Raw genomic sequence first — 13,189 nt, forward strand, 5'->3', positions numbered from 1 at the left:
TCACCATGTTGGTCAGGCTGGTCTTGAACTCCTGACCTCATGATCAGCCCATCTTGGCCTCCCAAAGTGCTGAGATTACAGGCATGAGCCACTGTGCCTGGCCCAAATTTTTTTATACATTTCAAATACTTAAAACACCAAATAGCCCAGATGATTCTTTTTTTTTTTTTTTTTTTTTTTTTGAGATGGAGTCTTGCTCTGTCGCCCAGGCTGGAGTACAGTAGTGCAATCTTGGCTCACTGCAACCTCCATCGCCTGGGTTCAAACGATTCTTCTGCCTCAGCCCCCCAAGTAGTTGGGATTACAGGTGCACACCACCACTCCTGGCTAGTTTTTATATTTGTAGTAGAGATGGGGTTTCTCCATGCTGGCCAGGCTGGTCTTGAACTCCTGACCTCAGGCAATCCACTCGCCTCAGTCTCCCAAAGTGCTAGGATTACAGGCGTGAGCCAACGTGCCTGGCCTGATGATTCTTAAATATAACATAAAAGTCTTAATTCTGGGGCTTTGATTTCCTTCATCTCTGTATTCAATTTTAAGCCTTCCTGGCTGAACATGAAAAGACACATAAGAAAACAATTTTATTGGCCAGGCACAGTGGCTCACGCCTGTAATCCTAGTACTTTGGGAGGCCAAAGTGGGAGAATCACTTGAAGCCAGAAGTTTGAAATCAGCCTGGGCAACAAAGCAAGACCCTATCTCTGTTCTTATTTGTTATTATTTTATTTATTTATTTATTTATTGAGATGGAGTCTTGCTGTATCGCCCAGGCTGGAGTGTGCAGTGCAGTGGCGTGATCTCAACTCACTGCAACCTCTGCCTCCCGGGTTCAAGTGATTCTCCTGCCTCAGCCTCTGGAGTAGCTGGGATTACAGGCACCTGCCATGACGCCCAGCTAATTTTTTTGTGTATTTTTAGTAGAGATGGGGTTTCACCATGTGGGCCAGGCTGGTCTTGAACTCCTGACCTCAAATGATCCATCTGCCTTGGTCTCCCAAAGTGCTGGAATCACAGGCGTGAGCCACCACGCCCGGCCTCTTATTTATTATTGTTTTTTGTGGTGGGGACAGGGTCTCACTCTGCAGCCCAGGCTGAAGTGCAGTGGTGCAATCACGGCTCAGTGCAGCCTCAGCCTCCTGGGCTCAAGTGATCTTCCTGCTTTCGCCTTCCGAACAGCTGGGACTACAGGTGCGTGCCACCACATCCAGTCAATTTTTCTATTTTTTGTAGAGACAGGGTTTTGCCATGTTGCCCAGGCTGGTCTAGAACTCCTGACCTCAAGTGGTCCACCCACCTTGGCCTCCCAAAGTGCTGGGATTACAGGTGTGAGCCACCTCCTGTCTCACCTCACAGGAGTGCTGGCCTCCTGTCTCTATTCTTAAAAAAAAAAAAAAAAAAAAAGAAAGAGAAAAGATAACAATTTTGCTAGCTAGGTGAGATTAATTCTTGGCCAGATAATTTATTATTGGAAAGGGAGTTCTGACTTTCTAGTTATGGAAAAAAAACCTTAGCCTGGCATGGTGGCTCACACCTGTAAGCCCAGCACTTTGGGAGGCTGAGGCAGGAGGATCACTGGAGCCCAGGAGTTTGAGACCAGCCTGGACAACCTAGGGAGACCCCCGTCTCTACAAAAAATTTAAAAAATTAGATGGGCATGGTGGCACGCACCCATGGTCCCAGCTACGTGGGAGGCTGAGGTGGGAGAATCGCTTGAGCCCAGGAGATCAAGGCTGCAGTGAGGTGTGTTCGCACCATAGCACTATAACCTGGGCAACAGAGCGAGACCCTGTCTCAAAACAAAACAAAACAAAACAAAACAAAACAAAACAACCTTTTCAAAAACACTGCTGAGCCCTTCTAAAATTGTTACCATAACAAATGGGCTTCATGGGCTACAAAGGTTTGGTCCTCTGGCCTTCAGTCTGGGTTCATGGTGTACCATCAGCTCACTTTCCTAACCAGTGACATTAGAGGAAAGTCTGTAGCTACCCAGGTGGCTCGCGGCTGGACTGGCATCAGCCGGTCTCTCTGTCGCCCAGCTCTATTCTGCATTCTTTCTGCATTCCATCTCACCGTCTGGCCTGGCCATGGCCCCTGAGAGTAGTTACATGATGCCTGGCAGGCCGATTATATTGCCTGTCACCCCTTCGGCCAGCTTTCCTTCTGGCCAGGCTGATGTTGGGGTTGTGACCCAGAGATGAACAGGCAGGTCTCAGGGGGCCCCTTGGGGAGGCTGTAGATTGTTCCTGGGAGGGATCAGCTCTCATAATGTCAACAGAGTGCAAGGGGGATGCAACTCATCTGTCATCTACCAGCCCAGGGGCGGCACCGTGTGTGGCTGCTGGGCTCAGCTTACAAACCTCAGAGTCTGGAGGCTTGGAGGAGGGGAGGCGAGGAGCCCATGTTGGGGGAGGTCAAATAACAGGCTCTGGGCGGCTGGAGGGGGACAGAGGGAGGAGGCTGGCCAAGCAATCTCCAAGCCCAGCCCTGCCACCAGTCAATCCACAGATGAGCGCCTACTGCATGCAGCCCTCCCTCCCTCCCTCTCTCTCTTTCTCTTTCTTTCTTTCTCTCTCTCTCTTTCTCTCTCTCTCTCTTTCTTTCTCTCTCTCTTTCTCTCTCTCTTTCTTTCTTCCTTCCTTCCTTTCTTTCTTTTCTTTCTTTCTTTCTTTCTTTCTTTCTTTCTTTCTTTCTTTCTTTCTTTCTTTCTTTCTTCCTTTCTTTCAGACAGGGTCTCACTCTGTTGCCCAGGCTGGAGTGCAGTGGTGCCATCATAGCTCACTGCAGCCTCCAACGCCTACACTCAAGCATTCCTACTGCCTCAGCCTCCTAAGTAACTTGGATTACAGGTGCACACCACCACACTCAGCTAATTTTTTTATTTTTATTTTTTTAATAGAGACAGAGTTTCACTATGTTGCCCAGGCTGGTCTTGAACTCCTGGGCTCAAGTGATCCTCCTGCCTCAGCCTCCCAAAGTGCTGGGATTACAGGTGTGAGCCACCACGCCCAGCCTAACACCTGTTATGTGCAGTGCGCTCTCTTAGGGTTCTGCTGTCTCGAAGGTGGAGGAGTGATAACCTAGCTGCGGGGTGATGGCAGAAGTCAGGCGTGTTCTGAATGTCCTTTGAAGGAAAGATAAAAGGATTTGGTGCTGGACTGGATTTGGTGTGAGAAATGGGGAGAGACAGGAGTCCAGGACAAGGCCAGGCTCTTGGGTCTGGCAGCTGGTGAAATGAGAGTGCCGCTCCCTGAAGATGGCGTGCGGAATCTGAATAGGTTCAGAAGGTTGCAAAATCTTTCTGGGTATGTGCTATGAACTTCAAGGCCAATGTTTCTGTAAATTTTGTAACCATAGCCTGAGTAAGAAATGCATTCTGGCCGGGTGCGGTGGCTCACACCTGTACTCCCAGCACTTTGGGAGGCCGAGGTGGGTGGATCACCTGAGGTTAGGAGTTCAAGACCAGCCTGGCCAACATGGTGAGACCCTGTCTCTACAAAAATACAAAAATTAGACAGGTGTGGTGGTGGGCGACTGTAATCCTAGCTACTCGGGAGGGTGAGGCAGGACAATTGCTTGAACCTGGGAGGCAGAGATTGCAGTGAGCCGAGATTGTGCCATTGCACTCCAGCCTGGGTGAGAGAGTAAGATTCCATCTAAAAAAAAAAAAAAAAAAAAGAAATGTATTTTACACAACAATCAATACACCTGAAAGTAGAATTTCTGCAGCCATGTTTACCGCTTGCTGTGTGCAGTGCACTCTGATGGTTTCTATTGAATTTCATTTTTTAAAAATTGTGCTGGTTGTGACTTTTATCCATTGGTCATGATCTAAAAATTGAAAATTATCATTCTAGGTTCTACCTCTTCAAGACTTAGCTTGAGTTCTTTACTGCCCTGGAGAAGTCTGGGAGTGTGGCCGGGTGACCAGGGGCAGCTAGGGCCTGGCAGGGATGACTGGAAGGAGGGGAGCCAAGACTTTGCAGTGTTCCTCCAGGGATGATGATGTAATCATGGAAGGGCTCAAAGCCTTTCCCAAGGACAGGGTCAAGGCTACTAAGTCCAAGTAGCAGGGACAGGCACAGCCCGGCCAGTAAGGGTGTGTGGCCCAGGGCTGGTGCCTCCCTTACTCCCTGGTCCTGCAGAGGACGCCTGGGATCTGCAGCACTGTGGCAATGACATGTTGGGGAGAAGGGACCCTCGCAGGCTCCCAGACCTGCTTTGTGACTTACTGAGTGAGTGCCCGACCCCTGCCTCACCAGCCCTGGGCTTCAGAGCCTGAGAATGAAGCCCGCCCTTCTTCCACCTCCTCTCCTGCCCATCTCCTTCCCTCCTTCCTCTTCCCAGCTGGTGCCACAAGGAGCTGGCGGACCTCCAAGAGAATTGGCCAAGAATGCAGCCTCTGGACAGTGACCTGGGTGAGAATCATCACAGTGGCTCACCCCGGACCCAGGAATTTCACTTAGTCCTTGTCATCATCCACCAGTGCGGGACAGCTCGGCCCAGATTGTTCATGGCTCAAGACCCCCATCCCACCCCATTCTCCTTGGTTGGGTTGTGTTGTTTATTTTATTTAATGAATTAATTTATTTATTTGAAACAGAATCTTGCTCTGTTGCCCAGGCTGGAGTGCAATGGCACGATCTCAGTTCACTGCAACCTCTGTCTCCCGGGTTCAAGTGATTCTCCTTGCCATGGTCCCCTGAGTAGCTAGGATTACAGGTGCCCGCCACCACACCCGGCTACTTTTCATGTTTTTAGTAGAGACAGGGTTTCATTGTGTTGGCTGGGCAGGTCTTGAACTCCTGACCTCAGCTGATCTGCCTGTCTCAGCCTCCCAAAGTGCTGGGATTACAGGCATGAGCCACCATGCCCGGCCGCACTGTGCTGTTTTTAAGCCTCTTGAATATCATCACCTCTCTTTGTTTACAGATGGAGAAACAGTTTACAGATGGGGAAACAGGCTCAGAGGGGAAAAATACCTTTTCAGGGTTTTCCAGGCAGAGAGTGGCAGAGCAGAGACCAACCTCCGCCTGGCCAGAGCCCTTCTCTGCTTCCTGTCCATTTGTGGGTGATCTGGTGGTTTCTCCTTTTCTTTCTTTCTTTCTCTCTCTCTCTCTCTCTTTCCTGACAGAGTCTTGCTTTGTCGCCCAGGCTGGAGTGCAATGGTGTCATCTCGGCTCACTGCAACCTCTACCTCACAGGTTCAAGCGATTCTCCCACCTCAGCCTCCCAGGTAGCTGGGACTACAGGTGTGTACCACCACACCTTGCTTTTTTTTTTTTTTTTTTGTATTTTTAGTAGAGACGGGGTTTCACCATGTTGGCCAGGCTGGTTTCGCACTCCTGACCTCAAGTGATCTGCCCACCTTGGCCTCCCAAAGTGCTGGGATTATAGGCATGAGCCACTGCTCCCGGCCAGATCTGGTGGGGTTTTTTTGAGACACAGCCAGATCTTCACAGTGCCAGGTGGGGCAATGTGCAGGACTGCAGCTGTGTCTGGATTCTGGACAAGGCTCCAAATGATCACCACCATATCTTGGCTGTTCAGTTAGGTGGGTCTGGGCTAGAGATGAGAAAGGAGGAGTGAGGGAGGAGGAGAGGAATCTGAGCCTCAGATCTGAGGCTGCAGGCCTCTCTGCATCATCTCCTCTTCCACATGGTACCCATTTTTGGGAAAGGCATCCAGATGTGTGCATTGAACAGTACGCAAGGGCCTGTGGTCCTGGGACAATATTTTAACACAGGCTTTATTATTATTTGGGTATAGTAAAACCAAGAGATCCTGAGATGACAGTTATTAGAAAGTTTGTTGTACTTACAAATTCCAAGAGGAGGGGGCATGCCATACCATGGGGGCCACACAGGGACTCACCAGGGTAGGTCAGGAGGCAGAGGGAACACAGGGAGCTCTGGGCAAGAGTGTTTACTGTGGGCAAGATGGGGACACACAGTAAAAGCTTACTTCTCATTCCTGTTATTGCCCAGGCTGCCTGGGCAGATGCTCTACTCCATGCAGTCATTTAGGGATCCAGGCTATTTCCATGTAGTGGCCCCACCATCCTCCCAGGCCTCATAATATTCCACTGGATCAGTCCAGCAGGTGAGAGGGATGAGGGCATGGAGAGTTATGGGGGAGATATTTGTGGGTCAGCCCCAGAAACGTAACACGTCACTCCTGCCCACATTCTCTACTGAACTGCAGAGGAGGCTTGGAAGTGTAGTCAGGCTCTGTGTGCCCAGAAGGAAAACAAGACAGGGCTTGATGAACACAGATCCCAGTCCCTGCATTGAGAGCATTTCCCAGAAGCCACGGTAAGGGCTTCTTCTTTTGAGTCACGGATCAGAGCTGAGTCACATGCACACTGGCAAGAGGAACCAGGATCACCCTGATATCCAAACCATCAGGATTTCCTTCCAGACTTGGGAATGGAAGGAGATGCCAACAAACTCAAGGCTGTATTAGACAGGAAGTGGGGATGGCTAATGAATAGGTGACAGACAGTTTCAGCCCCTTCTTCTCACAGCTCCCTGCCATTTCTCCTCACCACTCCACAATCCCCATCCTTTTTTTTTTTTTTTGAGACGGATTTTTGCTCTTGTCACCCAGACTGGAGTGCAATGGCGTGATCTCAGCTCACTGCAACCTCTGTCTCCCGGGTTCAAGCGATTCTCTTGCCTCAGCCTCCTGAGTAGCTGGGACTATAGGCACACGCCATCACGCCTGGCTAATTTTTGTATTTTTAGTAGAGACATGGCAGCAGGCAAGAGAGAAATGAGAACCAAGTGAAAGGGGTCCCCCGTTATAAAATCATCAGATCTTGGCCAGGCGCGATGGCTCATGCCTGTATTCCCAGCACTTTGGGAGACTGAAGCAGGCAGATCACCTGAGGTTGGGAGTTCGAGACCAGCCTGGCCAACATGGAGAAGCCCCGTCTCTACTAAAAATACAAAAATTAGCTAGGTGTGGTGGTGCACGCCTGTAGTCCCAGCTACTTGGGAGGCTGAGGCAGGAGAATCACTTGAATCTGGGAGGCAGAGGTTGCAGTGAGCTGAGATCACACCATTGCACTCCAGCCTGGGCAACAAAGCCAGCTCAAGAAAAAAAAAATCAGATCTTGTGAGACTTATTTACTACCATGAGAATAGTATGGGTGAATCGGCCTCCATGATTCAATTATCCCCCCCAAGTCCTTCCTATAACACATGAGAATTATAGGAGCTACAATTCAAGATGAGATTTGGGTGGGGACACAGCCTAATAATATCACCCCCTCCCTCACTAACCTCCATTAGTTCTTCTTCCCCGAGGGTTGAACACAAACCAGCCTTTTGTGTTTTGTTTTTTATTTGTTAGTTTATTTTTGAGACAGTCTCGCTCTGTTGCCAGGCTGGAGGGCAGTGGCATGATATCAGCTCACTGCAACCTCCGCCTCCTGGGTTCAAGCGATTCTCCTGCCTCAGCCTCCCGAGTAGCTGGGACTACAGGTGCGTACCACCATGCCCAGCTAATTTTTGTATTTTTAGTAGAGACGGGGTTTCACCATGTTGGTCAGGATGGTCTCGATCTCTTGACCTCAAATGATCCGTTCGCCTCTGCCTCCCAAAGTGCTGGGATTATAGGCATGAGCCACCATGCCCAGCCAAATCAGCCTTTTTGAAAGCCTCATTCCACTGTTGATATCAACCAATTGCCCGATGCTACCTGTTTTGTGATTTTGACACAACTGACCAGCATTCCTTCGTGATAAGATACTATCAGTCACAGAGTGGTTCTGGCCAGTCTACAGAGTTTGCACACTGAGGGCCCTCATGACCTCGGCTTCGCCTTTTGTTTTTGTTTGTTTGTTTTTTGAGAGTCTTACTCTGTCTCCCAGGCTGGGGTGCAGTGCAGTGGTGCGATCTCAGCTCACTGCAATCTCCGCCTTCCAGGTTCAAGCGATTCTCCTTCTTCAGCCTCCGCAGTAGCTGGGATTACAGGCACCTGCCACCATGCCTGGCTAATTTTTGTATTTTTAGTAGAGACGGGGTTTCATCATATTGGCCAGGCTGGTCTTGAACTCCTGACCTCAAGTGATCTGCCTGACTTAGCCTCCCAAAGTGCTGGAATTACAGGTGTGAGCCACTACACCCAGCCCTCTGCTTCATCTTTTGATGTATAGGGCCTAATTGTAATGTGTTTAAATGTTAAATTGTAATACATTTAAATATTCACCCCAGATGAACATGGGATGCATGTGCATATGTTGGCCTACTATGCATGCACACGTTTCCCCTTTGTGAATATTCATAGCTCCTCCTGTAACCTGTTGAATATATATATTTGGCCACCCCATTCAGCATAAACCCCTGTCTTCATCTTCCCACCTTCAAAGTGCCTGTTTTTGGCTTCTGGCCAGAGGCTACACTTCCGAGCTTGTCAGAATAGACCACCTGCAGGCTACAACCCCTTATGAGAAATAAAGTTCTCCTTTCCAAGTGTATGAACCTCATCATTCTTCAGCTGACACAGCTAAATTTCAGGGAACACTACAACTAAAGGGAAGAAGGGAAGAAAGGCGGTGGGGATGCTGCTTAGTTTCTACCATGACATGATGGCAGGCACAGTGCTAAGCTTGCTCATGTATCTTTTTTTTTGAGACAGAGTCTCACTCTGTCACCCAGGCTGGATTGCAGTGGCACAATCTCAGCTCACTGCAACCTCCACCTCTCAGGTTCAAGCAATTCTCATGCCTCAGCCTCTTGAGTAGCTGGGACTACAGGCACCCGTCACCACACCTGGCTAATTTTTTGTATTTTAAGTAGAGGCAGGGTTTTGCCATGTTGCCCAGGCTGGTCTCGAACTCCTGAGCTCAGGCAATCTGCCCGCCTTGGCCTCCCAAAGTGCTAGGATTACAGGCATGAACCACTGCACCTGGCTGCTCACATATCATTTAATTGAACCTCCCGCAATCCTATGAGGATGCTGGATCAGGGAAAAGGACTTTGGTTACAAGCAGCAGGAAGTCCAGTTAACATTGGGGCCTGCTAATAAAAGGGTACTTATTGTTTATTTAACAAGCACTCTTGAGATAAGCTATCTTGGGATCTTGGGGTTGGTCTAGCAGCTCAGTTATGTCTTCAGGGAGCCAGCCTGCTTCTCTTCCTTTCCATCACCCTCAGCATGTTGGTGTTTGTCTTAGAGGTTGGCAGCCTCAGCGGCTGGGACCATAACTTCACACACAAAGGCAGGAAGACATAGGAAGGGAAGGGCGCCCAGCACACTTCCCCTGATGCCTTCTTGAGCAGAACTGGGTCAAAGGGCTACCTTTAGCTGCAAAGGAGGCTGTGAAAGCAAACATCCAGCAAAGGGGAACAAGCTAGCCACATCTGGTGTATTCTTTTTTTTTCTTTTTTTTTTTGAGATGGGGTCTCGCTCTATTGCCCAGGTTGGAGTGCAATGGCACGATCTCATCTCACTGCAAACTCCGCCTCCTGGGTTCAAGCAATTCTCTTGCCTCAGCCTCTCAAGTAGCTGGGATTACAGATACCCACCACCATGCCTAGCTAATTTTTTGTATTTTTAGTAGAGACAGGATTTTGCCATGTTGGCCAGGCTGGTCTTGAACTCCTGACTTCAGGCGATCTACCTGCCTCGGCCTCCCAAAGTGCTGGGATTACAGGCGTGAGCCACTGTGCCCAGCTACGTCTGGTGTATTCTAATTCATCATCCACGGCTGGGCACATGGCTGCACCAAAAAAAAAAAAAAAGAAAAAAATAGCTAGGTTCTGTTAGCCAGGAAGTGGGGGATGGCCTGCAAGTAACAGAATCTGCCACAGTAGGAACAAGGTGACATCTACAATGTTTAATAATGGCATGGTATGGCGGTGGCCATAATTGCTGACATAGGCTGGGGCACCTGATTAGGGTCTCAGACACTCCCTTGTGTGCCCCTTTGATTATGGAGAGACAAGGAAACTCCAAAGAAGGAGCAAAAGAAAGGAGGGCACTTGGCAGTGAACACTCAACAAGCAGTGTAGAAGATTTTAACATTTACTGCAATCCCAGCACTTTGGGAGGCTGAGGCGGGAGGATCACTTGAGGTCAGGAGTTCGAGACCAGCCTGGTCAACATGGGGAAACCTCATCTTTACTAAAAAAAAAAAAATACAAAAATTAGCTGGGCATGGTGGCACGCACCTATAATCCTTACTACTTGGAAGGCTGAGGTGGGAGAATTGGTTGAATCCGGGAGGTGGAGGTTGTAGTGAGCTGAGATCGTGCTGCTGCACTCCAGCCTGGGCAACAGAGCGAGACTCCGTCTCAAAACAAAACAAAACAAAACAAAATTAACATTTAAATGACCTGTTCGGCTGATGGAGAGTTCCCACTCCAGACCCCCATGAAGGCAATCAAGAGCCCTCTGGTTGCTCTGTGGCCCCCTAGGAATGTTCATAAAGGCAGAACATCACTGTCTCAGTCTGTTTGTGCTGCTGTGACAACATACCTATGACTGGGTAATTTACAAAAAACAGAAATTTATTTTCTCACTGTTCTGGAGGCTGGGAAGTGCAAAATCAAGGTGCCAGAAGATTCAGTTTCTGGTGAAGATCACTCTCAGCTTCCAAGATAACAGCTCTTTTTTTTTTTTTTTTTTTTTGAGATAGGATCTTGCGCTGTCACCCAGGCTGGAGTGCAGTGGTGCAGTCATGGTTCACTGCAGCCTTGAACTCCTGGGCTCAAGAGATCCTCCCCTGGCCAGGCACGGTGGCTCACACCTGTGATTCTAGAACTTTGGGAGGCCAAGGCAGGCAGATTGCCTGAGCTCAGGAGTTCGAGATCAGTCTGGGCAACATGGTGAAACCTCGTCTCTACTAAAAATACAAAAATTAGCCAGGTATGGTGGTGCATGCCTGTAATCCCAGCTTACTCTGGAGGCTGGGGCAGGAGAATTGCTTGAACCCAGGAGACAGAGGTTGCAGGGAGCTGATATTGCACCACTGTACTCCAGCCTGGGTGACAGAGCGAGACTCTGTCTCCAAAAAAAAAGGTCCTCCCATCTCAGCCACCTGAGTAGCTAGGACTACAGGTGCATGCCACTGGGCCCAACTAGTTTTTTAATATTTTGTAGAGACGGGGGTCTCACTATGTTGTCCAGGATGGTCTCAAACTCCTGGACTCTAGTGATCCTCCCGCCTCAGCCTCCCAAAGTGCTGGGACTACAGGTGTGAACCACCATGCCCAGCCAATAAAAACCACAAGAATCTAATAGTCATCCCCTGGGCCAGACCTTGTTCTAAGCACATTGCACATATTAGTACGCAGCTTGTGCAGGTATATACGGTTATATTATATGGGTAGGTAGAATATATAATATATATAGAATAATAAGTAGATACTTTATTGGCACTATTATGTAGAGGAGAAAGGTCTTAGAAATTAAGCAGTTTGTAGCCACGCGCAGTGGCTCACGCATGTAATCCCAACGCTTTGGGAGGCCGAGGAGGGCGGATCACTAGAGGTCAGGAGATCGAGACCAGCCTGGCCAACATAGTGAAATGCTATCTCTACTAAAAATACAAAAATTAGCCAGGCGTGGTGGCTGGCGCCGTAATCCCAGCTACTTGGGAGGCTGAGGCAGGAGAATCACTTGAACCCAGGAGACAGAGTTTGCAGTGAGCCGAGATTGCGCCACTGCTCTCTAGCCTGGGCGACAGAGCAAGACTCCGACTCAAAACAAAACAAAAAAAATAAGTGGTTTGCCTAAAGCAGTGGTTTTCAGTTGGGAATGATTTTTCCCCCTGGGGATATTTGGCAGTATCTGGACACATTTTTTGGCTCTCACAACTGAGAAGCAGGGGTGCTATTGGCATCTAGTGAGTTGAGGCCAGAAATGCTGCTAGACATTTTCCAATTCCCAGGGTGGGCCCTTCCAGCCAGAATTATCCAGCCCCAAATGTCACCACTACCAAGAATGAGAAACTCTGCCCTACAGACATTGCTGCCCATGGCCCCTGGAGGAAGGTAGATAATGTTCACAGCAGCATGGGTGAGAAATAGTCCCCAAACTGGGGGCACTAGCACATTAAGGACACAATGATGCATAGATTGTAGTCCACTCCCATAATGGACAAAATTAATGAACAGTAGTTATCTTCATCAAAATGGATGAATCTCATATTAATGTTGAATGAAAGATGCAGGTCACAGAAGAATCCAGGTGGTATGCTTTCATTTGTATCATTTATAACATTTATATCAAACACAGGCCAGGCACGGTGGCTCATGCCTGTCATCCCAGCACTTGGGGCGGCCAAGGTGTGTGGATCACTTGAGGTCAGGGGTTTGAGACCAGGCGTGGTGAAACCCTATCTCTACTAAAAATACAAAAATTAGCAGGACATGGTGGTGGACACCTGTAGTTCCAGCTACTCGGAAGGCTGAGGCAGGAGAATCGCTTAAATCCAGCAGACAGAGGTTACAGTGAGCCAAGATCACGCCACTGCACTCCAGCTTGGGCAACAGAGTGAGATTCCATCTCAAAAAGAAACAACAACAACAACAACAACAAAAAACTACACACACACACACACACACACGATAGATGGCCAAACACTAAAAAAAAGCCAGCAAGAGATTATTACAAAAAATTAGGATATTACCAAGCATAGTGGCTTTCACCTGTAATCTTAGTGACTTGGGAGGCTGAGGTGGGAGGCCAGAAGTTTGAGACCAGCCTGGGCAACATAGTGAGACCCCATTTCTGCAGACAAAAAATAAAAAGTTAATTAGGCATGGTGGTCCACACTTGTAGTCCCAGCTACTTGGGATGTTGAGGTGAGAGGATTGCTTGAGCCCAGGAGTTTGAGGCTGCAGTGAGCCATGATTGCATCACTGCACTCCAGCCTGGAAAACAGAGTGAGGCCTCCCACTCTAAAAAAACAAATCAGGCCAGGCGTGGTGGCTCAAGCCTATAATTCCAGCACTTTGGGAGGTCGAGGTGGCCAGATCACTTGAGGTCAGGAGTTCGAGACCAGCCTGGCCAACATGATGAGACTCCATCTCTACTAAAAATACAAAGAATTAGCCGGGGATGGTGGCACATGCCTGTAATCTCAGCTACTCGAGAGGCTGAGGCAGGAGAATCATTTGAACCCAGGAGGTGGAGGTTGCCGTGAGCCAACCTTGAGCGGAGGTTACACCACTGCACT

The sequence above is a fragment of the Pan paniscus genome, chromosome 20, assembly GCF_029289425.2.
Source record: "Pan paniscus chromosome 20, NHGRI_mPanPan1-v2.0_pri, whole genome shotgun sequence".
Classification (NCBI taxonomy): domain Eukaryota; kingdom Metazoa; phylum Chordata; class Mammalia; order Primates; family Hominidae; genus Pan; species Pan paniscus.